Source organism: Hemicordylus capensis, chromosome 5 (assembly GCF_027244095.1).
Source record: "Hemicordylus capensis ecotype Gifberg chromosome 5, rHemCap1.1.pri, whole genome shotgun sequence".
Lineage (NCBI taxonomy): Eukaryota > Metazoa > Chordata > Lepidosauria > Squamata > Cordylidae > Hemicordylus > Hemicordylus capensis.
In genome coordinates this window covers 82,332,670-82,352,726 of record NC_069661.1, presented here as the reverse complement: position 1 = coordinate 82,352,726, position 20,057 = coordinate 82,332,670, and positions in this window count along the sequence as shown.

The window sequence follows — 20,057 nt, the reverse complement described above, 5'->3', positions numbered from 1 at the left end:
ATTCAAAGACCAGCATTGTTATATTACAAATGGAAATGATTAGATTGTGACAGCAACTCTAAAAGAGAGTGGATTGTTTGAAGTGGACTCCATAAATGAAATAGCAAATCTAGCAAGAGGGTACAACCACAAGTCATGTGACCTACTTTGGCACCATCTCCTTGCTCATTCTAATATTAAAGCAATTCATGAGCTTGAGAATAGGTAATTCCTTAAAGACTTTAAAGTACAGCCGTGCAGAGAGACTGCATCCAGATGCGACTGTTGCCTTCGTGCTAAAGCTGTGAAGCCTACCTTTCATAAAAGAGAGGAGAAAGAGTCACAGCTCTCCCTACAGTTGATTCACAGTGATGTTTGAGGTCCATTAGAAGAAAGCAGAGGTTTTAATTGTTACATTCTCCTTATGTTTATACTCTGAGAGAAGAGTCAAGTGTTTCAGAAGTTTAAAGAGTATGTTGCACTGGTCAGTAACAAATTTGGAAGAAAGCCTCAGAGATTAAGGTTGGATAATGGAGGCAAGTACATGTCAAAGGACATGAAAGCATTCCTGAAGATTAAACATGATTAAACATGAGCCTATGCCCCCATACACACCAGAATTGAATGGTGTGGCAGAGAGGAAATATTGCTATTTACTAGAAATGGCCAGATGCATGTTGCAAGATGCATGTTTGGCAAATAAGTTTTGGGGGAAAGCACTGATGACTGCCAGCTTTTTAAACATAGGCTAAGATAACAACAAACTAACAGAGACTGTACCCACTGTGTCTGAGGGAACCTCCAGTTTGAATACCAGTCAGCAAGTAGGAAGCAGACAAAAAAAAAAAAAAACCCCTGTGACTCCACCCCCAAGCCAGTACATAGCTACATTCAAATACAGACAATCATATAAGGAACTGAGACAATGAAGCCACCCTCTTTTGTGGGAAGGAATCCCGAAAGTGCTTATCTCCCCACAGACTATCACAGCCAGGGCTCTGGGAGGGCAGATTGGTGGTACAGACGAGCAGCAGCTCTCCTGCCATCCACCTGCACCTCACTTGGCAACTCTGGGAGTTGGGTGAAGTGAAGCACCGCCATGCAGTATCCTGCTCCTCAGGCCCCAGTAATGCACCACATGAGTGCACAGTGCATTTCTGGGATCCCCCCACCTCCCTGAGTGTGTTCACCACAACTACAAGCAGCCATGGACACACAGACCTGGGTTAGGCGGCGGTCTTCATTAGCAGAATTGCCACCAAGCTGCCTCCAGGAGCTGCACAGCTCCCATTGATGCACACGAGAAGCAGAAACCTTGCTTGGCTGCCTTAGCCTGGTTTCTGCTGCCTGTGAGAATAGCTTCAATGTCTATTGAAAAATCCCAGCATTTTCCTTCTCATTGTCTCATTCTTGAATTCCGAGCTCCACGTTTTGTTTAATGATGTGATACAATCTTTTCCTTTCCTTATTGCATCAATTTCTCTGTCTCTGAATCTGGCATGTCTTCAATTTTGTGCCAACCTGTAGGTTCTTGCATTTTCGCCTCTCTGGCTGCCAGTGACAATCTTTTAGGTGGAATCCCTTTATTAACTCTGAGAGTCTCACTTCTTGTTCCATCTCAGTCACCCATTCTTGACTGGAACTCTCTGGTTCTGTCTCAATCTCCCCTTCTAGACTGAGATGTCATTCACACGACCGTGCAAGTGGATGGACGGGCAGGCGGGGGAAAGATTTGACTTCATTCACCTTCCCCGCCAACGATTGGAAAAATGTTCATGGGAGCACCGTCCATACTCCCACAAGATCCATTGCCGGAGAGCCAGGACATGGCTCAGCCTCCAGGTATCGCACAATGCACCACGTGTGAAGCACAGTGCATTGGGGGTATTCCCCAGGAGATAGGCACTTGTCTCTGTATGTGAGCAGGCTGGAATAAGCCTGGGTTACAGGAGAACTCGCTCCCTTAACCTTGGCTAAAAGCTGGGCTAAAAAGCTGGGCTAGGTAGCACTGCCCTACTGGGATCGGGTGGTTTTCATGCACAGCCTAACCCAGATAGATAGACATAACTCCATTATATCATAGTCTATGGTTACTTGTTCACTTTGTTGCTGTGGTTGCTGTTCAGCCTTTTCACTTATTGGAAGATCCAGGTCACAGTCAGATATCACATTGGCATCTGACTTTTGACTCTCATCAAAAGATGCAACACTGAGCAATTTAACAGTCTCTGTGATAAGATCAAATATTCTGTAGCTTTTGCTATTCAGTGAATAATTTATGAGTATTCCTTCTTCATTTTGAAATCTAATTTTTTTCTTAGTTCCTTAGGAATATATGCATATGCTTTAGATCCAAATACCCTGTTACTCCTTTAGTTTTATTTGGGAGTCTATTCTGTAGATAAGCTGCAGTCATTACAGCTCCTCCCCAGTATTTGTTTTCAAGACCTGAGTCAAGAAGCATAGTTTCTTTTCATTTCAATCAAAGATTCTTTTCATTTCAATCAAAGTTCTGTTCTTTCTTTCTGTCATTCCATGTTGCTCTTGAGTATAAGGTATTGTTTATCTCATGTTTAATTCCTTGTTCTTTTCAGTATTGCTCAATATCCTTCCCAATATATTCTGCAGCATTATGAGTGTGCAAAATCTTAGGTTTCCTTCCAAACTTGTTGCTTACTCTAGTCACATATTCTTAAGTTTTGGCAACACTTCAATTTTCTCTTTGAGTAAGTAAGTGTAAATATAGCGAGAAAAATCCTCTATGAAAGTCAGGACATAAAGATTCTTTCCTGGTGTCTTTAAGGAGAAGCACCCACAAATATCGCTGTGAATTTAATCCAAATGCCTTTCTGTGGTTGATGAATATGTGCCCTTTGTTGCTTTTGCTTTAACACATTCAGAGCATTTGACTTCAGATGTGGACAGTTTAACTTGTAGGCTTGTTGCCAATTGTTCTTTTACTAATTTTGAAATGTCTTCATTGCTTGGGTGCCCAAGTCTATGATGCCAAAGATTCATGCAGTCTTTTTGTGCACACTCACTTGCAAAATTAGCTTGTTCTCTTTTGCAATCTATCTAATACAGTTCATTTTTCAGCATGACTTTCATTAGAAGCTTTCCTACTTTGCAAATGAAGCAGTGGTTCCTTCTGAAAAGAACTCTACATCAACACTTTGTAGCTGTTTTTACACTCATTAAACTATATGCCTCTGGAATACACACCTCATTCAATCTATTTGCACCAAGATTAGGTAAAGGTAAAGTGTGCTGTCAAGTCGATTTTGACTCCTGGCACCCACAGAGCCCCATTGTTTTCTTTGGTAGCGTATATACAGGAGGGGTTTACCATTGTCTCCTCCCACGCAGCATGACATGATGCCTTTCAGCATCTTCCTATATCGCTGCTGCCCGACATAGTAGCAGCGGGGATTCGAACCAGCAACCTTCTGCTTGTTAGTCAAGCATTTCCCCGTTGCGCTGTCTCTTTTCCTTCTGTAAACATTTGCTACTCATTGGCAAGGTATATACAACTTTTATGTTCCATGCTTATCTCAGACAAATTTTGCAAATTATTGAAGAAATGTGTAGCTCCACCATCCAAATATATTATGCTTCTACTTTGACCTGCATCCATCCTGAAAATGATTTTTTTTTTGCAGCACACAATTTCCATCATTTTCAGCATTGTTTTCATTGCTTTCACTTTTGCATAGGCAAATTTGTCCATTTTTCTGGAATTTAGTCTTATTCCCTTTTTTCTGAATAATTCCCTTGCTTTTTATTTGGACATGTATTCCTTAAATACAAGGTGCTTCCACATATAAAACATTGCCTACCATCACCAACTTTGTAGACGTGATTTTTAACTGATGCCTTTCTGTTTTCTGTGTTAAATCAAATTCTTGCAAGTGATTTTGCACAAATTCCAAGGCCACATTTTCTTTAATATGCAAGATTTCTCTGAGATACACGTAGAACATAAAAGTTCTATATACCTTACTTGACTATTCATGGTTCTTTGCTGAAAGACCTTCTTCAGTCTTTCCCACATCTCTCTTGCTATATTTTTGTCTTCTATATTATAGATTAATTCATCATTTACAGTCAGAGATATGTATCCTAGGGTTTGCTTGTTTGCAGAGTCCCATTCTCATTTCTCTTCATTGGTTTTTGTTCCTCCAGAACAAAAGGTAGCCCAGGTGTATTCAGCAACATCTTCACTCTGAATGACCATTTTCTGTAGTTTGTTTCATTGAGCAGCTCAACAGTGGGATGTCTCTCCACAGGAGCAAAAGTAGTAATCTTGTCCAGTTTTCTAGCCTACAAACTCTTTGTTATCTCTCAACTTATTGCTTCACAACTGGGTCCATAACCCAGTGTTGCAAAGAAATTACAGGAAGCAACTTCAGTATTTAAGACAGGGCCCTGGGTATTTAAGAGAACGTCATCTTCATTATGAGCCCTATCACCCACTGAGATACTATTATTATTATTATTTATTATTTTTACATTTATATCCCGCTCTTCCTCCAAGGAGCCCAGAGTGGTGTACTACATATTTGAGTTTCTCTTTCACAGCAACCCTGTGAGGTAGGTTAGGCTGAGAGAGAAGTGACTGGCCCAGAGTCACCCAGCTAGTTTCATGGCTGAATGGGGATTTGAACTTGGGTCTCGCTGGTCTCTCCCTAGTCCAGCACTCTAACCAGATAATCCAGAGACGTCCGTCTCCAGTTGCCACCAGCTTGTCTGGTGTCCACACAGGAACGGGCCTTCTCTGTTGCTGCCTCAAGACTGTGGAATGCACTCCCTACTGAAATACGGGCCTCCCCATCTCTGACAAATTTTTAAAAGCACTTGGACTTACCTCTTCACCCAAACTTTTAAAATTGTTTTGTTTTAAGGCTTTTATTTTCTGCATTTTAACCTGTTTTATTTTCTGTGTTTTAACCTGTTTTATGTCACTGTGAACCACACTGAGATGAAAGTTTGGGGCTGTGTACAAATTTGATAGATAGGTAGATAGATAGATAGATAGATAGATAGATAGATAGATAGATAGATAGACAGACTTGAACTGAGAAACAAGAATTTGATATTTATTAAACATAGACTAAGAAAAAATAAACAGAGATAACAGAGGGAACCTCTCAGTTTCAACCTCTAGCAGAGGGAACCTCTAAGCAGGCATGTAAGAAGCTGCCACCGGTGGTGTGGTGTAACCCTCCGGCGATGGCCCCTAGGCACTCTAGCCATGCCCCCTGCATGTGACATCCGATGCAAGAAGCATGGCTAGGTTGAACGGAGCGGATCCACAGGGAGTGGTGGCTGGGTTCTTTGGACCTGTCCTCACAATGGTGGCTCTGCCCCTCTCTCTGAATTTTAAATTCAAGATAGCAAATAAGAACCAGACGTTTGTGTGTGTGTGTGTGTGTGTGTGTGTGTGTGTGTGTGTGTGTGAGAGAGAGAGAGAGAGAGAGAGATATGCTACCCCCAAGCCAGTACATAACTACATTCAAATACAGACAAGCATGCCCCATATAAAGAACAGAGACAATGTATATTGGAAAAATCCCAGTGTTCCAACCCAGCACAATAAATGCCTACATTTTATTTGTATTTGGACTCAGTTTGTTATCCATTACCTAGTACCTAGCCCATTATTGCCTCCAGGCAGATATTTTAGGTAGGTTATACCTTTTCCTGATGAAGTTGACATGGAGAAATAGATTTAGGTCTCATCAGCATACTGATAACACCCTGCACAAAATTTCCTGATGATTTCACCCAGCAGTTTCATGTAGATGTTAAAAAGCATTGGAGATAGTACGGAGTCCTGAGGGATTCCATACTAAAGCTATTCATTTTAAAACATTTCATTTTAAAATGATTAGCACTTAGACACCATTTAAAGAAATATTAATTATATGGGATTATAAACCATTGAGAACGGTTCAGTCAAATGTGGTGGCAATTCTAAATGCCTGCCATTGATATAAGTTGTTTCATTTTCCAGTCACTTGATGATAGAAATGTATGCTGTCAAATCAGCTATTTTGTAGTCAGATCAATAAGTATTCTTAGGGTGGGTATTGACTTCGGGAGTCATTTCTGAAAAGGAGCAGTAAATTTTGAACATAGACTTCTCTAAAGAAGTGGATTTCTTGGAAAACTGGGACAAGTTCTGAGAAAAAGATAATTGTGATGGTTGCCTGAACCAGAAAAAATATATATAAAGAAAAAATGACATTGTGACAAATGCAAAAGAAAAAGACTGACATGATACCATTGAGACATTTTTGTTCAGCAAAACCCAATGTGGTTCAAGAAGGTAAATCATGTGCTAAGATGTGGCTCTAGAAAAAAGACTTTCCATATTCTTCCTGTCCTATGACATTCCACTGCACTACACTAGCCATCTTTGGGGGAGGGGAAAGTGGCCGGCAGGACCCTTAATAGATAAAACAATTTAATGTGCTTGAACATGCAGAACATGTAGATCTGACCTACCATTCCACAGTGAAGTTCTTCAGAAACCATCCATTGTGGATCCCATTGCAGGCTTGTGTACACAGAATATAGTACCAGTGGAGCTCCCCACCTCCATGTACTAGCCTCCTATAGGGCATTGTCCTGGCAGATCAGAAGTTCACACATTCATAATCTCTTTCGTACAAAATTAAAGTTAAAAAGTTAATAAACTAATAAATGGGACAATCCTCTAATAGGCAAGTCCAAGAAACTGCTTTCAGCAATAAACTTCTCTCATTGTTAGCTTATTAAATACTTTTTGTCACTTTATAATTCATTATTAATATATACTGTCATCTGGAATTTAGCTTAATAAATTATCTTAAAATGAAGAAAGGCAAACTCACACACAGGTTTCCTTCTTACACTCTTACAAATTCTTAATTAAATAAATGTCCCAACATGGTTTAACAGCTATAAACATGTTCCCCAGGGATATGTGTTTACTCAGTACTGTGTTTTTTACTTGGCTAAGATTGAAAATATGTTTCATTTAAAAAGATTTTGTGAAGTTAATATAAATACACAGAAGTTTTGGAAACCAGTAATTTTAATTACTGTGTATGAGGGATTTGTGAGCCGTCTTGAAAATTGCATTCTTCTATATTCTTTAGTGTAGTAATTGGTTTTTATTTTTTACTTTCATTTAAAAATGTGTATTTCCAAGTCTACAATTACCTAATTACACACAGACTTGAATCAATAGCAATTTCCAGACTTTCAAAAGGATGAAATTGAAAGATTCTTGCTTGGAATATGATTATTTTTATTTAATTCCCTCACACCTAGATTTGTTACTGCATATTCACAGGCTAGTCTATTTCTCTTCATTTTAAAAGAGCTAACATATTTGACTCCTCGGGGTTTTTTTTGTTTTACAGTGCAGTTGTTGCTTAGCACCTACCACAGTTGTATTCATTGGAAATCATCTGCTAGCAAGTTAGCTTTGAATGTGAAAATCAGGCTAAGGCCCTCGGAATGTTATTTGCATTGCAGTTTAGCACAGAGTGCAGAAGGTCATCAACAAAGTTCCTGGAAAAACCACATGGACATGTTGCAGAGTCTATGCTCACCCAAGAAACAGCATGAGGAGGAGTCTAAAACTGTGACTGTTGACACAGCTGACCAGACTGTGATTTAAGGGACACTAAGACCTGTGAGGATACTTTCCTAAGGAAGTTCAAGCAGTGGCTAGAGAAACCTAAGCTCCTCTTTCTTCCAATACCCACCTTAGACGTGTATATATTGTGATTTAGGGCCATACTAGACAAGTTTATTCATCTAATTGAGGGTTGTTTTTAGTCTAAAGTGTCAGCCACATGTCCCCCAATCCAGATCAGGACCACTTCATGGAGGTAGGGAACATTCAATCCTTTACATCTATATTATTTCCCCATCAAAAAAAAAAAAAATTAACTATAAAATTCTCATGGGGCTGTTGCCCCCTTCCATGATCCACATACAGGTGGTCTGTGTCAGAGATGTGCACAAAACTGGTTTTCCTGGTTCGGTTTGAGTTGGACCTGGGCTCAAACCAGGTGCTCTGACTTAACAGTTTGGTCAAGCAAAACCATGGTTTGGCTTGAGCTCAAACTATGCTCGAGCTGGTTCTAAAGGTTCAGCCAAAGGGAATAATGGGGATTTGAACCGCCCCATTATAGCACTTAGCAATAGCAATGGCACTTACATTTATATACCGCTTTATAGCCAGAGCTCTCTCAGCAGTTTACAATGATTTAGCATATTGCCCCCAACATTCTGGGTACTCATTATTCCCCATGGGAAGCACCTAGGGGCACCAAAATGGGTTGAGCTCAAACCATGCTCGAGCTGGTTCTAAAGGTTCAGCCAAAGGGAATAATGGGGATTTGAACCAGCCTGTTATTCCCCATGGGAAGCACCTAGGGGCACCAAAATGGGTTGGGTGGTAGGGCCCCTTGGGTGACAACTACCACCCAACCCACAAGGCAGTAGGGCACTCAGGTAATTTTTAAAGGAATTTTTTAGTGTTTCAAAGTTTTATTTTTGGAGATAATTTGAAGTGCCCCATGCAAAGTGGCCCATTTTCCCCTGAGGGTAGTGCCTAGGTACTAAAAAGTGGGTTGGGTGGCAGGACCTTGTGGGTGCCAACTACCACCCAACCCGCAACACAATAGAGCACTCATGTCATTTTAAATGAATTTTTATAGGTTGTGACATAACTTCATAAAGATTCCCTATTTCACAATAGAGAATCTACAGTACATAAACATTCATTTAAAATAACCAGAGTGCCCTACTGAGTGCCCTAGCCAATTGGGTCTCAGCTGCCACAACAACAATCTGAATGGCACGACTGGCAAGCCAACCAAAGCAGCAGACAGCTGGCCAATCAGGGCAGTGGTAGGATAGGCAACCTGTTAAAGTGACACATAGTGTCACAAAATGGCCACCGTCACTCACCCTGCACGATATGGTGGCTTGAGCCATTGAACCACTTTTGAGCCAGCTTAGTTTGAACCAGGCTGTGCTTGGCTCGAACTCAAACAGTCTTTCAGTTCTAGCTCGAGCTTTCAAGCCGAGCCAGCTCAACTTTCAGCTGGCTCGATTTCTAGGCGGCTCGCACACCCCTAGTGTCAGTTGCCCTTTTAACTTTTGTGGATGGGTGGCCACTAATTGGGGAAAGGAGAGCAGTTGGATGCTTCATGGCTACTTTAAGGACACTGGTGTTGAATGAGGAATGTCCACTATTGTCCACTACCACCCATTAAATGTTCCTATTGGGGACAGTGGGCCAATGTAATGCAGTGGGCCCACAAAGGCAGCTGGAGGCAGGCTCCCTTTTTAACAGGCTGGCCTTGATATTAGCTGTGGCTTGGTCACTGAAGTCACCAAAATTTCTGCTATGGTTTCAAGATCCTTACAACTGAGGATGGTCCCTAACCTGCAGATAACATGAAGTTGTTAAAAGGTTCTTCTTGCCAATGTCTAATCTTTCCAAAACAGAGTACTCCTAAGCTACACTCTGTCCCCACAAACCAACATGCACTCAGTCCTCCAATCATAACTGAGTTATGTCTAGATTACATTTCACTCTGTTTGCACTCATCCATTCAAACATAGCCCCGCCAAGCGATTGTTTAAAATGGAAAAGGGCCAGTCACTTATCTCTCAGCCTAACCTACTTCACATGGTTGTTGTGAGGAGAAACTTGAGTTTGTAGTACACTGCTCTGGGCTCCTTAGAGGAAGAGCGGGATATAAAATGTAATAATAGTAATAATAGTAAAAGACTATTCCTGGGCTTATTAAAAATGATATACTGATATTGAGGACTCCAAATCTCTGATTAAGTGAATATCTAAAGGAATTAAAAGCATATGTGCAAGCTGAGGGCATATTTTATTATGCTACAGAAGGTCTCTGTTCTTTTCTTGCCTGGGTAAGAAATCTATGTCGACAACATTTGAAGGTGGGCCACATAATCATTGGGATATTACTATCTGACACCATTATCCTTCTTGTACTTCATGATTGCTGTAAGAATACCTCTTCATTAGTATTTAAATCAGTTCATACATATTTCACTTTAAATCCAATGCAAGAAAGCCATACATCTGGTCATTGTAATGCTCTAAACCTTACTCCAGCTCTGATATAATGCCATTGTATAGTCAATCAGTTTCATAAGGGCACTTATACAATAAAACTGTGATTTTATGAAGCACTTCATCTTTTTGCAATCTTTAGTTTCAGCTGACCATGGCGAGCAAAGTTAAGGGATGCATTGTAGAGCATCTTTGCCTCTGGCAAGAATATATCTTTACATCAAAATGATGTGCATTTTAAGAATAGATATATATATATATATATGACTGAGAAAGAAATGCTGTATGAAGTGATAATGCCCAAATAATCCTGTGACCATTTTTATTTTTATTTACATTCTTCCTCTTTGCTCACTCCTCCACTTTTACAGACTGCACGCCACAAGCTCTGTTCACATGTAACTCCCATTTATCACTGGAGAGTGAGGACTGCTATTGGTATAATACATTAGGAATGTATTTATAATAATAATTGAAAATTTCTTCTTCTTCTCCTCCTCCTTCTGTATCCATATCTGGCTATACACAAATAATGTGTGGTCGGTGTACAGGCACAAATACGGAAATGTTACAACTTGTGGTGCCATGTCAATATTGCAAGACATGTCAAGCGTCACAGATCTCTATGATTTTTTAAAATGCATATTTTGTACCAAATGGTGTTTAAGGGGTGGGGCAAATAGACGCTTTAGATGATTTTTACCTGAGACAGCAGTGCAGAGGGGAAAACAAGCCCCGGCCTCAGCAGTGCAGTCCAAAACTGTTTGCCATTAAAAATACCTAGAATTTTGGAATTTTCCATCTTCGTTTTTCTCCTCCTTCTACATTATTAATTATTTATGATTATTATTTATTTACACAGTCAGACAGGTGTTATTGACTGGTTTGTTTTATTCAGACCAAGTCCTTCCCAAGGACCTGGAATGGCTGAATTTTTTAATCAATGTTGTTATTATAGATATCGTCGCAGAATATAGGCTGTTCCTAGTAAAGTTGCTTTCTGTAATTGGCTGATGGTGATTTCTGGGGCCCCATGGTGTTGAGGTGCTCTTCAAGTTGTTTTGGAATTGCACCTAGGGTGCCAATTACCACTGGGATTATTTTGGTCTTCTTCTGCCACAGCCTTTCAATTTCAATTTGTAGATCTTTGTATTTTGTGATTTTTTTCTACTTGCTATCTTATTTATTATTCTGCTTTTATTCTGTTCTGCTATCCCCTGGTATTGCTATGTCGATTATTTTGACTTATTTTTCTTTCTTCTCAACTACAGTTATATCTGGTGTATTGTGTGGCAGATGTTTGTCTGTTTGTAGTCGGAAGTCCCATAATATTTTTACATCTTCATTTTCTTCAACTTTTTCAGTTTTATGGTCCCACCAATCTTTGGCTACAGGTAGCTTGTATTTTTTTGCAGATATTCCAGTGTATCATCCCTGCTACCTTGTCATGCCTTTGTTTGTAGTCAGTCTGTGTAATCTTTTTACAACAGCTGATTAGGTGGTCCACGGTTTCATCTGCTTCTTTACAAAGGTGGCACTTGCTGTTTGTTGTTGACCTTTCAACTTTTGCTCTTATTGCATTTGTTCTTAGTGCCTGTTCTTGTGCAGCCAGTATTAAATCCTCTGTTTCTTTCTTCAAGTTGCCATTCTTAAGCCATTGCCAGGTCTTGGTGATGTCTGAATTTCCACGTATATTGTGCAAATATTGACCATGCAGGGGCTTATTTTCCCATTTTTCTGCTCGGTTCTTGACTTGTTCTTTCTTGTAAGCCTGCTTTGTTTCATTGGTATTTAACAGTTTCTCGTTATTGACTATTTTAATTGCATCTTCTTCACTGTCCTTGATATATTCTTCAAGGCCTCTTTTCTCCTCCTCTACTGTTTGATGGACTTTCAGCATTCCTCTTCCACCTGAGCTGCAAGGGAGGTATAGCCTATCTACATCACTGGGTGTGCAGAGCATGATTGATGGTCAATATTTTCCTGGTCTTACGATCTAGCGTCTCTAGCTCTGCCTGGGTCCAGTCTATTATTCCTGTAGTGTATCTGATAATAGGTATAGCCCAGGTGTTTATGGTGTGTATGGTGTTCCCACCATTTAGTTTGGACTTTAGGATTTTTTTGACTCTCCTGATGTATTCACTTCCAATTTTTCTTTTAACTTCAGTGTGTGCGATGTTATCCTCCTGGAGAATGCCCAAGTATTTGTAATGTTCTTTCTCTTCCAGGTTCTTGATGTTGCTTCCATTGGGCAGTTATAGGTATGGCCCAGGTGATTATGGCTGTATGTTGTTCCCGCCATTGAGTTTGGAATTTAGGATTTTTCTAACTCTCCTGATGTATTCACTTCCAATTTTTCTTTTAACTTCAGTGTGTGCAATGTTATCAGCCTGGCGGATGCCCAAGGATTTGTAATGTTCTTTCTCTTCCAGGTTCTTGATGTTGCTTCTATTGGGCAGTTCTATTCCTTCTGTTTTTTCTTATTTTTCCTCTGTTCATTATTAATGCAGCACACTTGTCTAGTCCAAACTCCATTGCTGTATCGCTATTGAATATACGGACAGTGTTTAGCAGTGATTCAATTTCTGACTGGGACTTTCCATACAACTTCAGATCATCCATGTACAGCAGATGGTTTATTTTACTTGTTTTTTGTTGATGTTATAAGTTCCATAAGCTTATTAAGCTGAATATGATCATTAAAATAAAAATATTAGTTATATATTCTAGAATATTCTTAGAATGCATAACTCTGTACTAGAAAAAATTAATTGTAGCATAATTGCACTAAGTATTGTGTTACACCTCAGTCTATAACCATTACTGCACATTAAAGAATTTCCAGCCCAGTAACTCTATTCTGAGCAACTTCAATCCATTCATCATCATGAAATGTGCAATACCATGAGTGCATTACACTGATGCAAATTTAATAATAATAATACTCTACACTTAATTAACAACTCACATGGCAGGATCCCAGGTCACTTTGCAAACATTAATTCATTAAACTCCTCAACACCCTTGTGAAGCAGAAGTTCTGCTACATAGATTGCCAATGGACAAATGTGAGTGTTACAAAATTTTAAATATATTTATCTTGCCCAAGGATTTCCCATGAATAAAGAATACTGTACTAGTTGGTCTGTGGAAGAGACTCTGTTGCCATGATGTTAAAAACAACAATAACTATAAATGGGAGACAGAAGTGACAAAGATAGGTGGTGGGAAGCCCATCATTTGCATTATATATCTAAACCGAAAGTAAAAAAGACAAAACTTGATAATATTAAGATAGAATGTTTTTAATATTCACACACACACACACACACACACACACACACACACACACACACTGCTAATCCATGAGGACAGAACCAGGATGAACCCAGCCTTTGTGCCATTTACTGTATTTTGATCTAATTGACAAGCCCCACTTTTGTAGTCCCAAGCAGGCAGGAAACAGGAGGGTTATTGGCCTTTAGTGGGCCACCATACATGGCTGATGGTGGGCTATTTGATGGATCACAGTTGGTTCAGGCTTTAGTCCAACTGCTCTAAATTAAACTGATATCTTAATCCAGCAATTCTTTTTGCATTTAAGGGCCAATTGGGGAGCATTTCTTGCCAGTAGCCTTGCCAGCTACACTGGTTGTCAGTCAGATAATTCAGAGTGCTTGTTGTTATCTTTAAAGCCTAATAGCTTAGGACCTGTTACCTGAAAGACCATCTGCTACTGCATGCTTTTCTTCATTCAAGGCCCTTCTCATTGTTCCCCACAAACTGCTTGAAGAGAGGCAGGCAGTGATCGGGGAAAGGGCCTTGCTGATGATAGAGCCCTTTCTCACAATCTGTGAGAAGGACTTGGTGGGCTGACGGGTGGGGAAGGAAGTTCACTATGCTTACCTTCCCCTCAGACAATCTGTCAAAGGAGCTGGGTTTGAGGACGCAGATGATCCTCCACTGTCCCAGGCAGCATGGACAGTTGGGGGTTAGGATGCATTGGCCCAGCCCCCGGAAATCCCATGATACACCACGCAAGTGTGCAGTGCATTCTGGGTATTCCCCTGGCAATGGGTAGGAGCCCCGCAGTCTCCCCCACCCCCAGCTACAAGCAGCCTGTGATGGCAGACGATTGAAAAAATGGGGCTAAACGAGTGCTCACTCCCTTAACCCCTTTAAGAGGCTGGCCTGTTTGGCAGGATTGCCAGCTAAGTGCTGCTGGGATTGGGCATGATCCCAGCAGTTCTTATGATAAGTTAAGACTGGGTTTGGCTTCCTCCGCCCAGTTTGGGCTGATCTTAAGAACAGTCTCAGAATGTCCTGTATATGGACCAACATCCTTCGAGAAGGTCAACAGACTTCAACTCTGATGTCTTGGTACCAGGAAAAGGCTTCACTATTTGTCCATGTATCCCAAAATGTGATGTAGCTGGTTTTAATCTCCGTGGAACTGGCTTTTGTTGATCTTCATCTCATTTCCTAATTATATTACTTTTTTTGGTTATTTTTCTAGCTTGCTCACTCTTATCTTGTTGTTTAACTTGAGAGTCTACTGAGAGTCTACCATATAGTGAAAGGCAACAGTGACTTGCTTAAAAAATAAAATAAAGCAAAAATAAAAGTGATGCTAGGACACTGGCCTAATGCTATACATTCCGCTATGGTGATGATTCAGCACTCAACTCATTCAGGTAACTGCTTTCTTGATCCATAGAACTTTCTTGTGCATAGAACTTGGTTGTCTATAATCTCCAGGCTTTTCTTCTCCACTCAAATATAGTATGCTAGAGCTGATCAGAAAATACTAATCATCCATCAAAATGCACATGTTGAGCAAGTTTCAGTAAAAAGTGATATTCCAATGGAATAGTTTGACAAGCTTTATTCATACAGTAACGCTGACTGAATTTCATGATGTTCAAAGTTGCTTTTAATTATCAAAAGATGTTTCCGTGCTGTCATCAGCAATAAACTATGTAGGGCAAGGAGTATATGCCTATGAACAAAAAGCTGCAATGCGCTAAAGTTAAGCAGCTAAACAATTCCTGTAAGTCTCTTGTTGCTGAACACATCAATATAAATATATTATTTAAAACTCTGAATGATATTAGGATAATGAAGGATCAATGAAAAGTACTGAAAGAAGGCGTTGCTACCTAGCAGGTATTTAGCTGACAATTGGAGAACATTACCTGGAGACAAATAATAACAGACAAAGTTAAAGTGAATTCTGGGTATTCCCCGGCACCAGGCAGGAGCCCTGCAGTTTCCCAGTCCCAGCTGCAAGCAGCCTGTGCTGGCAGATGATAAAAAAAAAACAGGTCTAAAGAAGCGCTTACTGCCTTAACCCTGTTTAAGAGGCTGGCCTCTTTGGCAGGTTTGCCGCCGAAGTGCCACCAGGATGGGTGGGATCCCAGCATTTCTTACAATCAGCCAAGACCAGGCTTGGCATACTCAGCCCAGTTTGGGCTGATCGTAAGAACATTCTTTCATAGTTACTTTCATAGTTACTTACTTTCCTAGTTACTTGTGACCCAGTTATGGATATGTCCTCTTCTGTATCATATCCATTTGGTCTAAGCACTCACAAAAATGTTGTATCTAACCCAATCCGACTGGGAAACTGTTGAGACAGGTCAACACGTTTCCCAAGTGTTGGATCGGATTGGAACCGCAACATTTCTCTGATATCTTGTTGGACTCTGTCATTTCCTTGATATCTTCCCATCTCTATCCCTTACCAGGGACTGGCATGAGTGCGAGAAGGTGTGATGTCCAATGCTATGGAGCATTGGAGCCAGCTGCTGTGGTCTCTTACCTTCACTACAGCTTCTGTTTTAAAGCACCCCCCTTTTCTCCCTTTAAGTTCCTATAGGCCCCAAGTGGCACAGTGTATTGTGGGATGTGTAGTCCTTTTAAGGGATACAGCCACGAGATTCCCCATCCCACAAACCACCACGGTGCTTGGGACTTAGAAGAAGCCAAGGCTTCCCCTCCTTGTTTCTAACCCTTGTCAGATTTTCCCCAAATGCCAGAAGTCTAATAGATTGCTGGGAGTTAAATACTTCAACCCCAGGTCTATTAAGACAATTCAGGAGACAGCATCTCTAGTAACAGCTTTGTATCATCAGCATAAAGAGCTGAGGGTTGAGATCAGTATACTTATGCCAAAAGCATGTTTTAAGGATTGACTGCATAGAAAAAACACACAAATAACAACAAAGATTATAGATGCCAAAGTCAAATAGAATATTATGCTTGAAAGGCTGCCTAATAAAACTCCCTGCGTGAAACCCTCACAACAAACCAAATGGTTTATTGTTTCAGAAAAGCATAAATTCCAAAATTGGTGGTTCAAGACCTTGCAGATAGCATCTGCTATGCTTTTCCTGCCAAATGCATGATACAAGTCCCTGAGTTCAAGAGAGGCTGTATACAACTAACGTAGAGTTGTTTCCTTGAGGAGCAGACTAGAACAGCAATATTTCTTTCCATTAAATATGGAATAAAGTATGTGCCAGTGAACACGATGCTAAATAAAGAAGAAAAAGGTCAGGGGAAAGCATACAAAATAATGCAATATGAAAGACAGAAGAATTCTGAAGTCCTTACCAGAATATAAGCTTTCTCAACAGAAAAGTTGGCTTTTTTATTTAGACAACCTTATTTATGCTTCTATTGCAGTATTTGAAAGAAAGAATTATATTCATATTTCATCTGTAGAAATATCTGTATGCATAGCTCTTTGAGGGGGGAAACTGGTTTATGTCTGTTACCATTCTTATTCAGAAGGGGGGGGAGATTATGACCTATTTGTTATAAGCCAATTTAATACCACTTTATTAATATACCCCCTGAACTGTTTCAGACTGATTCTTTTAGAACCAGGGCCAGTCTGGTATGAACTTGGACCAGTACCCCCGTTGGAATACTGGCTCACATATCCCTACTGGGAGGGAGGGAGAGAGAGTGAAAGAGAGAGAGAGCCCTTACATCAGGGGAGGAGGAAGGAATCAAGCAAGGGTTGATTTTGTGGTTTCTTTTATTTTCTTAGCACTGAGTATAATGCTATGTTATTGCTTGCTGCTGTAACTACGGTATATGGTGTTCCTGGATCTCAGATTGACAAAGGAAGAACTTAGGTGCCTGCCTGCCTTTCCTGAGCTGTAGTTTGTTCTGTTTGCGAGATGGTGTGGTGAAAAATGTGGCACTTTTTTCTGTGCTATTTCTTGGTGATTGCTGTGGTGAACTCTATGTCTAGCCTTGACTAATTTGGTGACTGCTGTGATGAACTCCATGTCTAGCCTTGACTAACCTGTCCTTCAGTCACTGCTATGTTCTGTTCTGCAATCTGCATTCTGCATTGCAAGGTGTATTCAGCCAAAATGTGGCTGAAGACATTGTTCTGGTTGAGCTTGTGGCTATGCCTGCTGGCTGCTAAGGATGCTCTCCGCTGTGGCAGCTGTTGCAAATAAGGATAGAGTTGTAATTGTGTGTGAGAGAGCAACTTGTGCCAGTGATATTACCACAGAGCGGGCACAGTAGCCGACAGTTGATTCTGGGTCAGTGATTCTTTTTTGGCCACTTCTGGACTATGTGTTAGTCAAAATGCATTTTTCTGTGTTGGGATGGACTGTATGTGCTGCTTCTGTTCTTCAGTGTTGTTTTTCGAGGAAGGGTTGCAAAATTTGTGCACTGCACTCTGCTTGTTTCATCCATAGGACACAACATGGAACCCGAATCACCCCATTGTTCCCATAGATAGGACCTAGGGAAACCAAAGGGCATAGCATGATGAATGCTACCTACCACCCAACCCAAAAAAGAAACAGGCAAGCAGGCTATTATTGGTCTGGTGTATTTTTTTAAATGAACTTACCCCCATAGGATACTATGGGTTTTTTGGGGGGTGAAGTATATATTTTTAAATATCACCCACTTGCCCATTTCTTTTGTGGGTTGGGTGGTAAGTAGCACCCACCATGCCCTACCACCCAACCCACTTTGGTGTTCCTAGGGCCTACCCAAGGGGAACAATGGGGTGATTTAAGTTCCTCATTGTTCCCTATAGGCACATCACAATTTTGGGGGGCAAATTTTCAAATCAACTCATTGAACTGGCTGGAAATCAATTTAAATTTTTGCAATTTGATTCAAGGTATATTCTAATTGCAAAAATTGATTCATGCATACCTCTAGCAGAAACTGCCTGAGAAATCTCAGTTGACTCATTAGGCTTCCTGTGAAAAGTCTAATGTTTCTTCCTGAGGGAGACCTGAAATTTGCTTCAAATCTGACTCTTCTGAAGTTCAGTGCCAACCATAGTTTCCAGATTAAAAAATCCCACTTATGTAATCATACTGGCTAAGTAGTGGTGCAGAGCAACTCCATTTATGTAATCATCTGGAGGGAAACACCTCAATGCAGAAAACATTGTGAACGCAGTGTGAACAAAGCATCTATTCACACCACAATGCAGAAAACAGTGTGACCACCATGCAGAAAACAGTATGAACAGAGAGAGACCCACAGTGATTCCCGTGATCACAATGGCCAGAAGAATTTCATTTGCAGTAATAAAAATGGTTGCAAGAATCCAGTTCACACGAATGTTTTTCCATGTAGCTCTGGACGATTTCCAGACTGGAGTTTTTACTATGGTGTAAAGTGGTGAAATTAGGATGAGTTTGGATGAGAGTATATAAAGTGCATATAAGCATTAATAAGTGTTAATAAGCATATTTGAAGGAAATTGGGGTCATTTACATTGCTGCTTTTTATTACAGTTGATTAAGATTCCTTATGTTTTTTTCAAATATTGATTTGTTCACATAGGCTTTCCCCTGATCCATCCTAATTAATCAGGCCCATTTCTGGCCAATGGTTCAAGAAAAGGAGGGGTACCCTGCCTTCTGCTTCCTACTGGGGCATTCACCTTGCTCCCAGGTAGTTAAGGAGTACCTATGTGCACATGCAAAGTGCCTTTTTAAAAAATCCTATTTTTTTCTACATCCCAGTGAACTTGTTCAAGGATATCTGCACCGGAGATCAATTGCAAATATCCACAGTTGCTGAATACAAGCATTCATCCAAAACAACTTTTGTACTCTCACTGAAGGAAGGAGGGTAGTTCTCAGGGTGGTTCTCATGTGAAATTCTCAGGGTTTCCATGACATTTGTTGTTATCATCAGTGGTCTTGCACAAGACCACCCACAGACAAGCTGATTCAAATGCTTGATCAAACTAAGGAGGTGTACTGGTTTGGCTGGATTGGCTCTAATCTGAACCGGATTCGAGATCACCCAGTCCTATTCAGTTTTGTGCCTGGTTGAACTGGGTTGGTATAACTGATCATCTGAGTAATCTGGTTTTGGATGGGGTCAAACCCCCTCTGATAGACAAGGTCCACAGCTTGGGGGTGCTTCTGGACCCAGCACTGTCCCTGGAGGCACAGTTGGTGGCAGTGTGCAGAAGTGCCTTTTACCATCATACACCCGCTGCGACCTACTTGGAGAAATTGGATCTGACCTCAGTCACTCATGTGTTGGTAACATCCAGATTGGACTACTGCAATGCACTCTATGTGAGGCTGCCCTTGAAGATGGTTCGGAAGCTTTAGCTGGTCCAGAATGCTGCTGAAAGAATGCTCGTAGGCGCAAGTTGCTTCGTGAGTGTCACACCCATCCTGCTTCATTGGTTACCCATCCACTTCTGGACTAGATTGGTTGTTGGTCTTAACCTTTAAATCTTGGGACCAGGGTACCTTTCAGACCATATTCGGCCATATAAACCTGCCAGCATCCTCCATTCATCATTTCAGGCCCTGCTCATGACCCTGCCACTAACAGAGATCCAGTAGGCGGGGACTAGAGACAGAGCTTTTGCGGGTGTGGCCCTTCATCTTTAGAATGCCCTCCCTTAAGAGCTTCACCATGCTCCCTCCTGTAGTGTTTTTAAAAA